The sequence below is a fragment of the Malaclemys terrapin genome, chromosome 2 (assembly GCF_027887155.1).
Source record: "Malaclemys terrapin pileata isolate rMalTer1 chromosome 2, rMalTer1.hap1, whole genome shotgun sequence".
NCBI lineage: Eukaryota > Metazoa > Chordata > Testudines > Emydidae > Malaclemys > Malaclemys terrapin.
Window position 1 is genome coordinate 97468610 of NC_071506.1, and position 14389 is coordinate 97482998.

Below are 14389 nucleotides of genomic sequence, written 5' to 3' on the forward strand. Positions count from 1 at the left end.
AAATAATTACATGTGACTAAGGCTTTGTCTACAGCTGTACCAATGCAGCAGCACCACTGTAACATCGCTCGGGTAGCCGCTCTATGCCGATGGGATAGATCTCTCCCAGCAACATAATAAAACCACCTCCAGGAGCAGCGGTAGCTATGTCGGTAGAAGAAGCTCTCTCTCGCCAACATAGCGCTGTCCACACCAGCCTTCAGTTGGTGTAACTTATGACGCTCAGGGTCAGGGGTGTGTTTTTTTCACACTCCTGAGAGATATAAATTATACCAACAAAAGAGGTAGTGCAGACATAGCCTTAGCTATGTATCAAATAGCATAAATAATGAATCACAAAATGACAGATTCTTGCATGAATACTAAGAATGAAGAATTAATGAACAATCCATTGGCTAAAGTTTGTTCACACAAAATATGTATTAAAAAATAACTGTGAATGATAAACACACTCCTAAAAATTAAGACTTGTATGTGGATAATTCATAACCAGAAAAAAGAGCTGAATTAGCCAAATAAATTATTTGTTGTGAATTATTTGCCTTGATCCACTCCCAACTCTCCCCTGCAGCGTTACATATCCCTTCCCCTATGGACAATAAACTGCTAACAAGAATCGTCAGCATTGCAGTCAATATCAGTATCTGTATCACCACCGTTCCCTGTTAGCAGAGTTCCAAAGGAGGTTGGCTTCTGGGAGAAGTCAAACACCCTTCCCTAATGGATCATGTGTGGGGTGACCTCTCTGCACAACTTCCCATATTAATGTCCTGACTGGGGAAAGCATCTCTTACGGCATTCCATAGTCTTTATTTAAAATGCCTTTTAATGTAAATTTGATGGTGGCGAAAGTGAGGGAAATGACTGTGCTAGCAGCCTCCAGGATTAGTTTGGGAGGATGAAGTGCAAACTTATCTGCACAACTACAACTGCACTATCCTGAGCTGCTACACACCTCCTATTTGGAAGTAGCACAGTGATTGCAAACTGTGTAACTGTTTTATGGAGATGGACAAACATTCATTAGGGTGAGAGAGACTAAACTGAATTTTCCATTTGTGACCTAATTATAGTTTGGATTTGTGTGTGTCATCCAAGATGCTACTTGAGTTGATTAGCACTGTCCAATGAGTCGCAACACTGCCAACAGGAGGAACTAGAGAGATGAGAATGTTATCATGACTCAGCACCTTAGAAGTACAAGGTTTCAGCAAAAACAATGAGGAGTCCTTGTGGCACCTTAGAGCCTAACAAATTTATTTGGGCATAAGGTTTTGTGGGCTAGAATCCACTTCATCAGATGCATGAAGTGAAAAATACAGGAGCAGGTATAAATCCATGAAAGGATGGGGGTTGCTTTACCAAGTGTGAGGTCAGTCTAACAAGATAAATCAATTAACAGCAGGATAACAAGGGAGGAAAAATAACTTTTGAAGTGGTAAGAGAGTGGCCCATTACAGACAGTTGACAAGAAGGTGTGAGTAACAGTAGGATACAGACTAGCATGGCTACCATTCTGAAAGAAGGTGTCAGTGAACCATGGATCACTGATGGGGCCTGCAGACCTAGAGTGAGAGAGAATGAGTGAGAGTGATGACTCACTGGTTCAGAATCCTGTCTGACTATCTGCCAGATGCTGAGTCAGATTCACAAAGAAGAAATCACCTATTTTTTCCCTGCTGTAGCTGCCTCCCACTTAGTCATTTCACAGCAATTAGGAATCAGAGCAGGGGGCATATTACAGCCAGCAGCCACAGAGGAAATATAAAAGAAAGAAAAGCAATAAACACAGGCAGAAATATACTTCTCTGCTGTGCCTCATTAAGAGATACTGTACATCACCCATTCACACCCAGACTTGCCTTCATCACACACAGACCTGGTATTATCTTACTGTTTATTACTGTAAAGTATTGACACTAGAAATGCTGAAAGAGAAAACAAAGGAGTTTTTAAAAAAAGAAACTTTGTGCAATCATTACTGAGAAGCAGATCCCTCCTTTCAAACCTAATCCTCTGTTGTTTGGTGTTGAGTTCCTCATTCAGGGTCTTTGTATCACATGGAATATTTAATATTCTGCATAATATTTAGACTATGTGTACACTCGGGAATTCAGCTGATTTAGCAGCAGTTGTGGGAGCCCTGGTGTAGCAAAAGTCTCATCAGCTTGTAGCATTATTACCATCATGTCAGTGTCTCAGACTTACAAAGCAAGGACTTGGTTGTTGGCAGGTTAAGAACTAGTAAGTGAGGAAAAATGACAAGAGAACGAAAGCCTAACAAAGGGCCAGGATGTGCCAGCATCCAAGGTCAGAGCCAGGCTCTGAAATAGAACTCTGACAAGATACTCGGGTGCAGGAGACAAAAACTTCCCAAACCCACACCAACTAATTGAGTACAACATGCGTTCAATAGTGACAACAACAGATGAAAACCCGAAGGCCAAAAGGAGCCTGTTAAGGAAAGCCAGCTCAACTTGCAATAACCTGAAGACTGTTTCCAAATATCTAAAACTGGATGAATCAAGAGAAACTGCTCTGCAAGGAATACAGACCAATAAACAAATCTATAGAATAACAAACCAAAGACCATGAGTATAGAAAAATAAACCCTCTCTGAAATATGATAGAACAATATGAAAAAAAGAAACAAACCCCCCTCAGGGCTAGCAGGAGGCTGTTTGCATCCCCACAGGAGCTCAGAATCTGAGTGGTTCAAAGGGGGCTTAACTTTGGCCTCACTCCTCCTGCTCTGGGTCTTTCCAGGAGAAGTAACGTGGAATTTACCTCAAGTTTCTTGTTCTTTAAATGATTAATAAAGGTAAATCCCAGCAAGGGGGTAAATTTGGCACATTCAGTGATATGCTGGGGTCCCTGCCCTCTTCCTATGAGCTTCAGGCTCATTTTTTAATTCACAATGAAGAGAAAGAGAGAGAGAGTGTCTGAAACAGAGTGTGTGTGAATGAAAGTATGTGTGTGAGAGAGAGGGAAAAACTTAGAACACTTTTGCATTTTCTTACAGCTATTTCACACACCCCTCTTGGAGTCTGAGCATCTGATAGTGCGCCTTGTCCCAGCGCTCCGTTACAACACAGACATGCTTAGCTGCATTATATGGCAGTGACTAAACCTTAACTTCTATTTTGTTTAATCAGTCTCAAAATACTGAAGAGGATTGTGTTGCCCTTAATGGAAAAGCTTTCAAGTGATAGATGGGAATGAATATAAAACAAGGGCAAGAAGGGTGAAGTACTGTAATTTAATCAGTGTGTAAATACTAGCTTTCACTACTTTCTAATGCTACCTTCTCTTGATTTGATAACATTCAAGCCAGCTCATTATTTTAAACCTATCTAGAATGTGTATCCTTATCGGTGCCTATTAGACCTATTTCTAAACTCTCTCTGACTGAAGTTCATCAGTAATATGCGTGAAGGTTTGCACACAAATAAACCTCTTCAAGGCTTTGTCACAGGCCAACATATGAGACAACTATAGTGGGCTACATTTTTTCTTCAAAGATGCCTTTTTGGATATGCTGGGAAATAGGGATGTCTCTACAGGCCCATGCATACTTTACTATGGCAATTCTATGGACAAAAACCAATATATTCTACTGCAAACTGGGCCAAAATTCAGTTGCAAGGCCCCCTGGCCCTGTGTGGCATTCTGGTGTGTCAAGCTGGACATATTTTTGGTCCATTAAGGTAATTAAAAAAAAGTATTTTACTAAATTATATATGACAACAAACAAGGCAATCTGCACAATATGCTTGTATTTTTATACTCGTATTCAGTTCCATTAATTTTATGCAACCCTCCACCCACTCAGATTTTCAGATTTTAATGTGCAGGGTTTTTTTTAATTAAAATTCATACAACCATTGGTGATGGTGTTGGTGGAAAGGTGGTGGTTTTGATTGCTAAACAGGAGAGCATGGATGAATATTATGAATGTAGCTCAGGATTAGCCAATCAGAATGATATATGAAATTATTAGAATTAGGGTTACCATATTTGAACATTCAAAAAAAGAGGACACTCCACGGGGGGTGTCGGCCCTGCTCAAAGTCCACCCCTGCTCCTCCCACACTCCGCCCCCACTCTGTCTCAGGTCCTGTCTCTTCCCCGCTCAGCCCCGCTACCACACCCCTCCTCACCCCCTGGCCCGCCGCTGGCTTGCTGCGTCACTCCTCAGTCCCCGACCCATCGCTCACCTTCTCCCACCTGCCACTCACCTACTTCAAAATCACTTCTCCATGGAAGGCCCCAAATACGTCAGACCACCTGCAAATCCAAACCTAAGTGTCAGCCTAGACAGTGAAGCATGCAAGCCACAAATACATACACAATCCACTTGATAGGTTGGTTCAGCTGGTTTTATTCCACTGCAACCTCTACATTGATGAGATCCAAGCTTCAGATCTTCACAGAATGGCTCCAAATTAGATCACAGCTGTGTTTTCCCACATTGAAGATGGCCCCACATAGTGCAAACAGCACAAGTGCTCTTCGCTCCCACCTGCCATCTGGGATTCCTACACCAGGCCAGCGCTGCCCATTGCTCACCCACCACCTAGGGATCCATCAGTGACACACAGGACAGGGGAGATACTGCAGCAGCCAGCAAAGTGAATGCCTAGCATGTGTGTGATGGGCCGGGAAAATTGGCCCAGAGCCTCCCCCACTGCCAGAACCCTCCAACTTCCTGCCCTCCTCAACCCCCCTCCCCACCCATTCCCTCCATCCAGGCCCCCTGCCCTTCCCCCACTGCCCGTCCCAAGCCTACCCTTATCCCCCATCCCTCAGGCGGACTCACGCTGGCTCCATCCCAGATGATGATTTTCTTGGCCAGCAGGACACTGTGGTCGAGCCGCTTCTTTTTCTTCTTCTCGCTGGTCATGGTGAGGTCAGGGCCCTGCTGCTGCTGCCCAGGTTCCACTGCTGCCCCATCTGCCCTCCGGGGGCCGGCAAGAATGAGCCCAGGCGGAGAGGGGGGAAGGACTCAGGGCCACTGGGACCTCCTCATGCCAGCACTGTCCTACCAGCGGCCCACTCCATCCAGCTGCGTCCTCCCTGGCATGGCCCGCTCCTCAGGGCAACCCCACCCTCCCCGTGGCGCTGCCTGTCAGCGCCTCCTCAGCCGCGCTTCTGCCTGCTGCGCGCACAGCCAGAACAGGATCTTCCCGCCCCTTCCCTCACCCCATCGCTACCGCGACCACATTAGGATTACCATACATCCCTATTTTCCTGGACGTTGTTAGATATTTAAAAATTCCTCCCAGACGGCGATTTAAGAACTAAAAAGCCGAACATGTCCGGGAAAATACAGACGGATGGTAACCCTAATTAGAATGATTTTCAGAAGTGCAATTGGAATACCCAGTGCATTGAATTGACCACTTGCACATGCCCCTTTGAGTGTTCTAACCTCTTGATCACACATACCTGGGGTGGTTTTTGTGCTGGGTTAAGGGCTCTCCTCATGGAAATCTCACAACTTTATGTAGCAACCCTGGACAAGTACAGCACCTATATTAGCCATGCAATTTTCCCCACCCCATTCTGTCTAGGGCAGGCATGGGTATGTTACTTTCTATTTTCATCCAGTCCTTGGCCTCTCTTCTGAGACTGCCAACAGCTTCCAGAAATAACGGTTCTTTCAGTGAAATGTATTGAGACCACTAAATCAATTCACACATGCCATCAAAAAGCTGCCATGGTCATCAATAGGCACTGGCTCAGGCCCATAACAATGACTTTCAAACATATAAACTGTGGTAGGATTTGAACTAGACATAGATACTAAAACTTGATATCACAGTGAGTGGTGCTGATGGCTAGCATTCAAGTCAATTACATTAAAAATAAAATGATATGAAATGCAAAAAGAAAATCTGAGTTTGTGTATTTAATTATTGTGTCTGTTATTAGAACGTTTTTTGGATTATTGCATTGAAACAGCTAGACACTCCTTCACGGTGTCTGTCTGTCTCTTTCAGGTATTACTAAGTCTCAGTGCATCCAGCAAATTTGTAGCTGCTTCTCTTTACGTTGTGCTACTAAAGGTCAAGTGGTAAGTATATTTTACTCAGTGAGATACAATGACATCTCATACAGTACCGTCTTGTGACCATTTTTCTTCTACTTTATTTATTCAGGAAATCTAAGTTCAGACCTTGAATCCATTTTTCACTGTTTATTAGCCATTTTTCTAGCTGGATTGAGCCACTTCAATTTACCAGCTTGTCACACAGTGAGTCAGTGGCTCCATATAATTAGAAATCAGGAGCCTCCTAATTCCCAGTGCTTTTCTTTAACCAGCACATTACAGGGTCTTGGTAGAAGATGAGATCTAGTGGTCAGGGAAGGGGACTGGCAATCAGGACACCTCCATGTAGGTTCTATTCACAATACTACCATTATTAATAGTGCAGTTGGACTAAATACTTTGGGCTAGATTCTACCTTGTATTGTATTGGTGCACTAATGGGGAAAGAAGAATGCCTGGGCAGCCTCTTTCCCCCAACTTGTCTGTGGAGCAGCAAGGTAGCACTTGAGAGAATATTAGGTGGCAGGGCATAGGTCTGCTGCTGGGACCACATGAGGAAGTCAATAGCATGCACTAACTAGGGCACATTCGTCTCCTTTTCAAAGCAACAGCAAAGTGATAGCTTGACAGCACATCTTCTCCATCCCTGCGACATCTGTATTGTATTGTATTGTATTGTATTGTATTGTATTGTATTGTATTGGCACAATACATTTTTGCACCATACTCATGACTAATACTGCTCTCTTCCAGCCCCCACTTCCTCTTCCTCCTCTCTTCAGATCCTTTCACCTCCCACCAGGAAGAGCAGGATTTTTATCCTTAACTTTTCTGTAACGCTGTTTCTTCCTCTGGAAAATGGGGATAATACCTCCTCATAGTGGTATTGTGAAGCTAAATGTATTAGTGCTTGTGAAGATCTTGAGCTCCTCCTATGGGATGCAGTGGCAGAGCCAGGTTTTGAAACTAGGTGAAGAGGAAATGGGGCACTGAGTGGTGCCAACTTCAATTACACCATTGTCACCTCCTCGTCCCACCATGGGGGCACCTCCAGCTGCAGCAGCACCATCCATCCTGGCACCACAACCCTAATCCTGGTGCAGAGGGGAGGCCCAAGTGGGATACAGGGCTGCAGAGTGAGTCCACCCTACACTCACCTAACAGTGACAGCTTCTGTCCTGTGGGGCTGGGCCCAACTCCCCACTTCAAGCATTGTGATCTGAAGCACAGGGTCACAGTGCCACTCGGGTTTTCCCTAGTGGCCCCTCCATTGTGACTGTGACAGTAAGTGGTGCTGCAACCCTGTGTGACAGGTTGAAATGCCACTTAGTTTGGCAAACTGCCCCGTCACCCCCTGGAACTTAAAAACTGCTAGCCCCGTTCACTCTGAAAACTGGTGGGAGGCATTACAGAAATGGGAAGTGGCTTATGTAAATCAAAACTTGGCTAAAAGTTTGGGGGGAAGGTATAGCTCAGGGGTTTGAGCATTAGCCTGCTAAACTTAGAGCTATGAGTTCAATCCTTGAGGGATCCATTTAGGGATCTGGAGCAAAAATCTGTCTGGGGATTAGTCCTGCTTTGACCTCCTGAAGTCCCTTCCAATCTTGATATTCTATGATAAAAACTTGGTGGGTTGGGGTCTCACAGACTTTTAAAACTATTTCTTTGTATCTCAGTAGATATAACTTTGCCACCCCAAAGATTCACTCCAAGTTTTCAGTTTGGAGAAGCCCAAAATGTTGCATTTTGCCATGACTTTGACTCCCATCCCAAACCACCCTCCTCACAAAACCCTTCCCTGTGCCCTGTTTTCATCATGGAAGAAAGGCAATATCCCCTACACCATCAACCCACAGCAAATCAAGCTTTCACCTATGACAGCTTTCACCAAAGGACATTTGACCCTAAAACTTACCATTTGCTGTCATATGAAGGGTCCACTTACTGGTGGGCTTCCTTCCTCTGTCTTCCAAATGTGTCTGTCTGTTGACCAGTGATCCATGACCTGATCCTAGAGAGGATATGAGACAAGCTTAATTCATATAGTGTGTGTAAAATTGCTTTTTAATAATTATGAGTAAAGCCAATATAGCTGAAATGCAAGTAGGGGAACATACAATTTGGGTATTAATGCTAAGGAGGTAGGCTTGGCAATAACCTAGGTCCATTGCAGCATATAGTAGTCCAATTGTTAAAAATGTTTTAGCATAAGGATATAAGAGTTAGCAAAAGCAGCTTGACTTAAGGTTATAAGATTTAGCAATAAGTGCTTTGTGAAAAACAAGTTAACCAAAAATAACAGTTTATGCTTGAAACTATGGGTTTTAGGAATTTTTTAGTATGTGCAACCATAAGGATAACTGCACTAATGTATTGGAAATGTAAGGAAAAGATTAATACAGAATAGATGCAAATACCTTATTAGAGAGACAAGGTGGGTGAGGTAATGTCTTTGACTGGACCAACTTATGTCAGCAATCAGAGTCCCAATTATGGGTTCTTGGAAAGACACATATAGATAAGGGGGCAAGACACAAGTAAACAATGGTCACACATATGTAAATGTATGAAAGAGGGGGTATAAAACCTGATGCATGTATGTTCACAAGGACATCAGGAATGTTTGAAAAGGCAGCAGCCCAAACTTGCACAGCAAGCTAATCCAAGGCTAACTATCCCACTCCTTCCTCTTCAGTTACCAGAGCTCTTGAAGAGATTGTCAACTGATCCACTTTTCTCCCTTTCCAGCTTTTATGTCCTCCTGAAAAGAAAAGAAATATATAGTAGTAATAGTCTTACTTGTCTGCTTTTCCTTAGTCTGCACCATCATGACTAGACCATCCCACTGCTGCTCTACGGATCTTTTACCTTGCTTTCAGGGTGTGATATCATAGAATAGAACTGCATGAATAAGAAACAGCCCCGTTAAAATTTCCTATAGCCTGCAACCTGTTGGAGAAGGGTTGTCATATGAATTTATTTTGAAAGGTTCACACAGCTGTATTAAAAACATATTACTTTCACATATCACAAGTATGCAGAATGTAAGATCTTGTAAATATAGAAGCCTAATGAAAATTAGCAAGATGGTAATGAAGAGGAATTGCCACATCATTTTAATTTAGCTGTCAATGGACTGGTAGATAGATGGCAATAATGTAACATACAGTACATTCATTTTGTGAAATGGACTAATTAAGTAACTTGGCTACAAAATAATCTGGTCTATCGCTCATTGAGTATATAGTAGAAGAGGTAAAGGCAGATCTGACACTTTTCTGGTTAATCTTTTACATAATTATAATTGATATAGAACATCCAGATGACAGACATTTTGATATTTTACTTTGCACCAAGAAACTAAAATATCAAGTCTGTTTCCTTTTATTAGTAAAATTTACTTAAATATTAATGACCTTTTCAATGGGCATTTAAACACTAGTTTAGAAATCTAAAATCTATTCAGCCAACAGCTCTCTTTTAATGTGCATCAAGAAGAATTTAAAAACAACACTGTACTCTGCAAAATAGCTATTCTTTGGTCAAATTACTGTATATAAAATGTATTATCTGTTTATCTTGACTTATCAGTGAAAACCAATAACATAGACATGACAATGAAGAACTGCTAAATGCATGAATTTCAAGAAGGATTTTATTTAATGAATAATTCAAATATGGACCTACATAAAGTAAGGGCATTTGGAAGGCCATTCCCTGACAAGGCAAAAGATCATTATATACTTCCCATCAGGCTTTGGGTGGTCATTTTCATGAAGTGAGAACAGCTCTGTCAGGAATCTAGGCAAAATCTTTGGAAAGCAGGAATGTCAAGACAAAGACCTTGACTATTACGCTGCATCAAGCCCTGATTCAGCATAGCATTTAAGCATATTCTAGTCTAGTCATTAAAGCAAGTACTTAAATCCCACTGAAGTCAAGTTAAGCATGTATTTAAGTACTTTGCTGAATCAAAGCCTCATTTAAGAGCCAGTGCAAGGACCAGAGAAGTTGGGCAGCCTACACTGCATTCTGTACCACTAGGAGCTTTTTCAGTGAGTGGCTTCATTCTTAGGGACAATGATTTGACAAGCATGACTGGGTCATAAGGGTGTGGAATACCAAGGCCAATCTGAGCTTGGCCATTCAGTAGCAGAAAGTAGTCCAATAGGAACCCAAGGCAGTGTACTGATTTATTTGGTCTCCGTTTGTTTGCTTTGATACAGGAAGTATATATAATGGAGTCCAGTTATGTCAGTATACCTGGTGATATCACCAGTCAGCAAGGTTTTCACAACTAGATCGCATACGTTGTTAATAATATTTACTGTATATTTGGACTTAATGGACCTTGTTTGAGGCAGGAAGAAAGATTTAATAGAATTAGATCAAATAAAAAAAGTAGCTGAGAGAGAGAGGGAGAGATCCACAAATAAACTGTAAAGAAGAGAGGTAAGATGGGATGGGGGGAAGATGGAAAAGGGAAGAGCAATAAGAAACAGTAGAGAAAAAAATGACTCCTTTGTTGTGGAATATTTATTTTAAAGTTAATTTTTAGCAAAGCCTTTTCTGGCCCAGACTCTTTTAGAAAGTTTACATTAAAAAAAGTAAAGATTTATTTTTGTTGCTACCATTATTTAATAAAACTTTATTTATTGTGACGTTTCTATTAGGTAAACAAATATGTAAGTTTCAATAACTATTAAAGAGTAATTCTTTATCTGGCATGTGTGTGCATGTGTGCATGCGTATACACACACACACAGAGTCAATGTTTTATGCAGTGGTTAATTATATATTGTGGAATATGTGTGCTCACAGTACAGTATGTGCAAAGTTGTGATTTCTTTTATAGGCAAATATGAATGAGGTAAGACAATAACAGGTATAACTGATGATACAGTTAAAGTAACCAAGAACACCAAAAATATTTTAATAAAAATTGTTTCTGTTAAATAATTAAATTAAAGATGATAAAATGGATGATTTTGCAGAATATGTCTTCTTCAGAATCAAAAGAATCTTCTATCTGAGAAAAGGTAGCAATATAAAAAAAAAACTTCTAATCTCATGAACAGCACAATCACCAATCTCAAACTTGGTTTATAATCCAGTAATACATAAATACAATGACTACAAATGAGAGAAGGCATTGTTCTTTTAAGAGATTGTATAGTATCCATGCTTTTAAAATTCCAAAAAAATGAAAAAGCCAATGAATAAAAAATCATTAAAATACATTGATTCAATTTAACAAACATGATTCTGGATGACAACTGACCCCTATAGCTGCTGTCCTGTCTCTCTCCTTCTCTCTCTCTCTCTCTCTTATAATGTTCTCCATGAAAGCTCCTGGGGTCTGGAGTTTGCTCTTTTCTCTTGGTCTGCAACAGGGGCAATGTTTTTATGCCGGGAACACTGCAAAAGCCACCTATTTGGTAGGGTTTCTGTGGAGATGATGATATTGTGGAGAATGGGATATAGGGTATGTTCACTCCATAATGGAGAATGGGATATAAAGTATTTATCTTTTCTTATCATATTACAGTACTATTCTTTATTATTGTATGGTTAGTTGTTATGAGGATGCCCAAAGCTGATGTTTTCATTTTAATACTTTAAATATAAATAAAATAAAGTGATCAAAAAACATTCTCAAAGAGGGATAAATACACAGATCAAGAATCATAATTAAACAGAAAAGCAAATATATGTTACGTTTAAAACATGTATTTTGTACCCCTTATATGTTACATTATTTTAGACAAAATTAGAAAACTGGTGTAAAATCCTGGCTTGATTGAAGGCCAGTGGATTTTGACATTGATGCCAATGGCCAGGATTTCACCACTGATTTATTTAGATATATTTGGACAGAACATTTTGAAATTGAAAAAGTAAGTCAAATAATGTACAAATAATGAGCCACAATCCTAGTACTAAGGACTTTTCTTAATTGAATTGCTTTTTAAATCATTAACCTGCATGGATTACTTAGATGTAATTGGCTGTTTGTAGCGATAATTCCAAGTCATTTTACCCCATGATTTTCATTCAGGTAACATGATGCTCAAAGTCATACACGACTGTGGTTGGCTACACCAGAGTATCATTAAAGAACTTCAATGTCAGGGTGGGTTTTTTTCTCTTGTAATTTTAATTAATTATCAAACATTAAATGGAGATTTTCATGTTTGAGATCAATAGTGTCTTGAAACAAAAAATGGTTGTTAAACAGATGATCACTCAAACTTTTTATTTTGGCAGCTGGGATCTCTAAAACAAGATAAGCTTTTTTTGGTTGATTTTGCAATCAGTCAGTGCAACATAACCCAAAAGCTGCATTTTGACTGTTTATTATTAAGAACACAGAACTATTAAACCAGAGCATACCAAGAGAAATGTATTATCTTCGGCAACTAAGTGGTCAGGTGTGGGTCAGAAAGTGAAGATCTCTGCCTGATACATTGTGCACATGCATGGATCCCTATTCACAATTAAAACAAAAAACAAACAAACAAACAAAGCAAAAAACACAAATTAAAAAAACTGTATTGGACATGCAGGTTTTTGAGCATGATTCCAATTTATTGTATAGCAGAAATGCTGCACATGCACCCCTGTAAGTTTGTATGTGGCACCGGGATACACACCAGGAAATAGATGGGAGGCAGTAAGAAAAGGAGTCACACACAGATAATGATGGACCATGAAAGGATCCTATGAGAAAATAGTACAGAATCTAACTCTAAAATGAATAAGAACGTGCAAGTTATCAGAATTAAAGATGAACCTGAAGAGGACAGAATGATAAGACAAGAGCAGAACCAGTCAGTGATCTAGTCATGTGACAGACCCAGAGGCAACTTTGGAATTATCAGCACCACTTCCCACTGAGCTTATCCAGGAAGTTGCCTATGGGTCTGTGAGATGCCACCACTGGAAGAATATCTTCCACTATCTGATTTTAAGGCCCTTTTAGTGCCATCTGAAGAAGAGTGGTAAGAGGTAGCTGGGTAAGCCAAATGGCATTCCTACAATCCCTACGATGCAAAATTCTATTTTAAAATCAATTTTACAGAATACTTACCAGGATTATAATATTCAGCCTGGAAGGCAAAAAATAAATAAATAATAAATAAATAAAAATAAAAAGCTTCCACAAAAGGATGTAAATGTTAAAAATGTAAGAATATATATTAGAGGAACAATCTTAGATCGAATCTAAAACAAGACTGCTTTTTTACATTTTACATATATTGATTTGGAGGAAATTATAAAAAGTTATTAGCAAATTTTGCAGAAGACATGGGCAAACATAACTATTGACTTTTTACTCTGATTGACAGCATTCAAAAGTCATGAGTCAGCCTCCAAAATAATAAAATGGTCTGAAAAGAATTGGGTGAGTTTTTTCAATACTGGTTTTATTTTTTAATTTGCCTTCTGGTTTTTGAGCTTTTTCAGCTCATGTTTACCAATATGAAGGCTAGAAACTTACTTTAAAAAAAGAAAGCTGAGATTCTCACTTACTCACCTGACTCCATGTGCCTGGGCTTTAAGAGATACACCCAGTATTGTCAGAGCTGGCAACACAATAGCAATAGTGACTTCAGTGGAACTGTTCCTCATATTGGCATCAATACTACCAACATTTATAGAAAATGCTTAACTTTACCACTCCTATTTTCCACTTTACTTCAATGGGAGCTAAAGTTAGGCCAGTGTAGAGTGCTTTTGAAGGTGCTTTCCAAGGTTTATAGTGAAGTTTGTTCCGTATTTTAAATTTCATTTTTAAATCTATTTTTTTCTTTTCTTTCTTTTTTTGTTTGTTTGTTTTTTGTTTGTTTTTACTGCTTGTCACAGCACCATAAGTGTTTTGGTAGAGGAATTACTATATAAATAAAGTTATTTATTAAGATTATTGGTAAGGGTAAGATTGTCAGTGCCTTGTGTGGGAAGGACAGCTACTTACCCCCCTCAGTGCATGTGTGGGGAATTGGGTGTAATAGACATAGCCTTGGATCCTTCCCCCACTTACTGGCCAACAGAGCTGAGTTCAGGGTAGGCAGGGTGGAGAGGGATTGAGAAGAACTCTTTCCTAGGGATGGTCAAAAATGGAAAATTGGATTTTGGACCAAACCGTCTTTTTTTCAAACAGTGTCTACTTTCCACAGAAAAAAAGTATTTTTCATCAAAAAACAATTACACTTCTACCCCGATATAACGCTGTCCTCGGGAGCCAAAAAATCGTACCGCTTTATAGGTGAAACCACGTTATATCGAACTTGCTTTGATCCACTGGAGTGTGCAGCCTCACCCTCCCCAGAGCGCTGC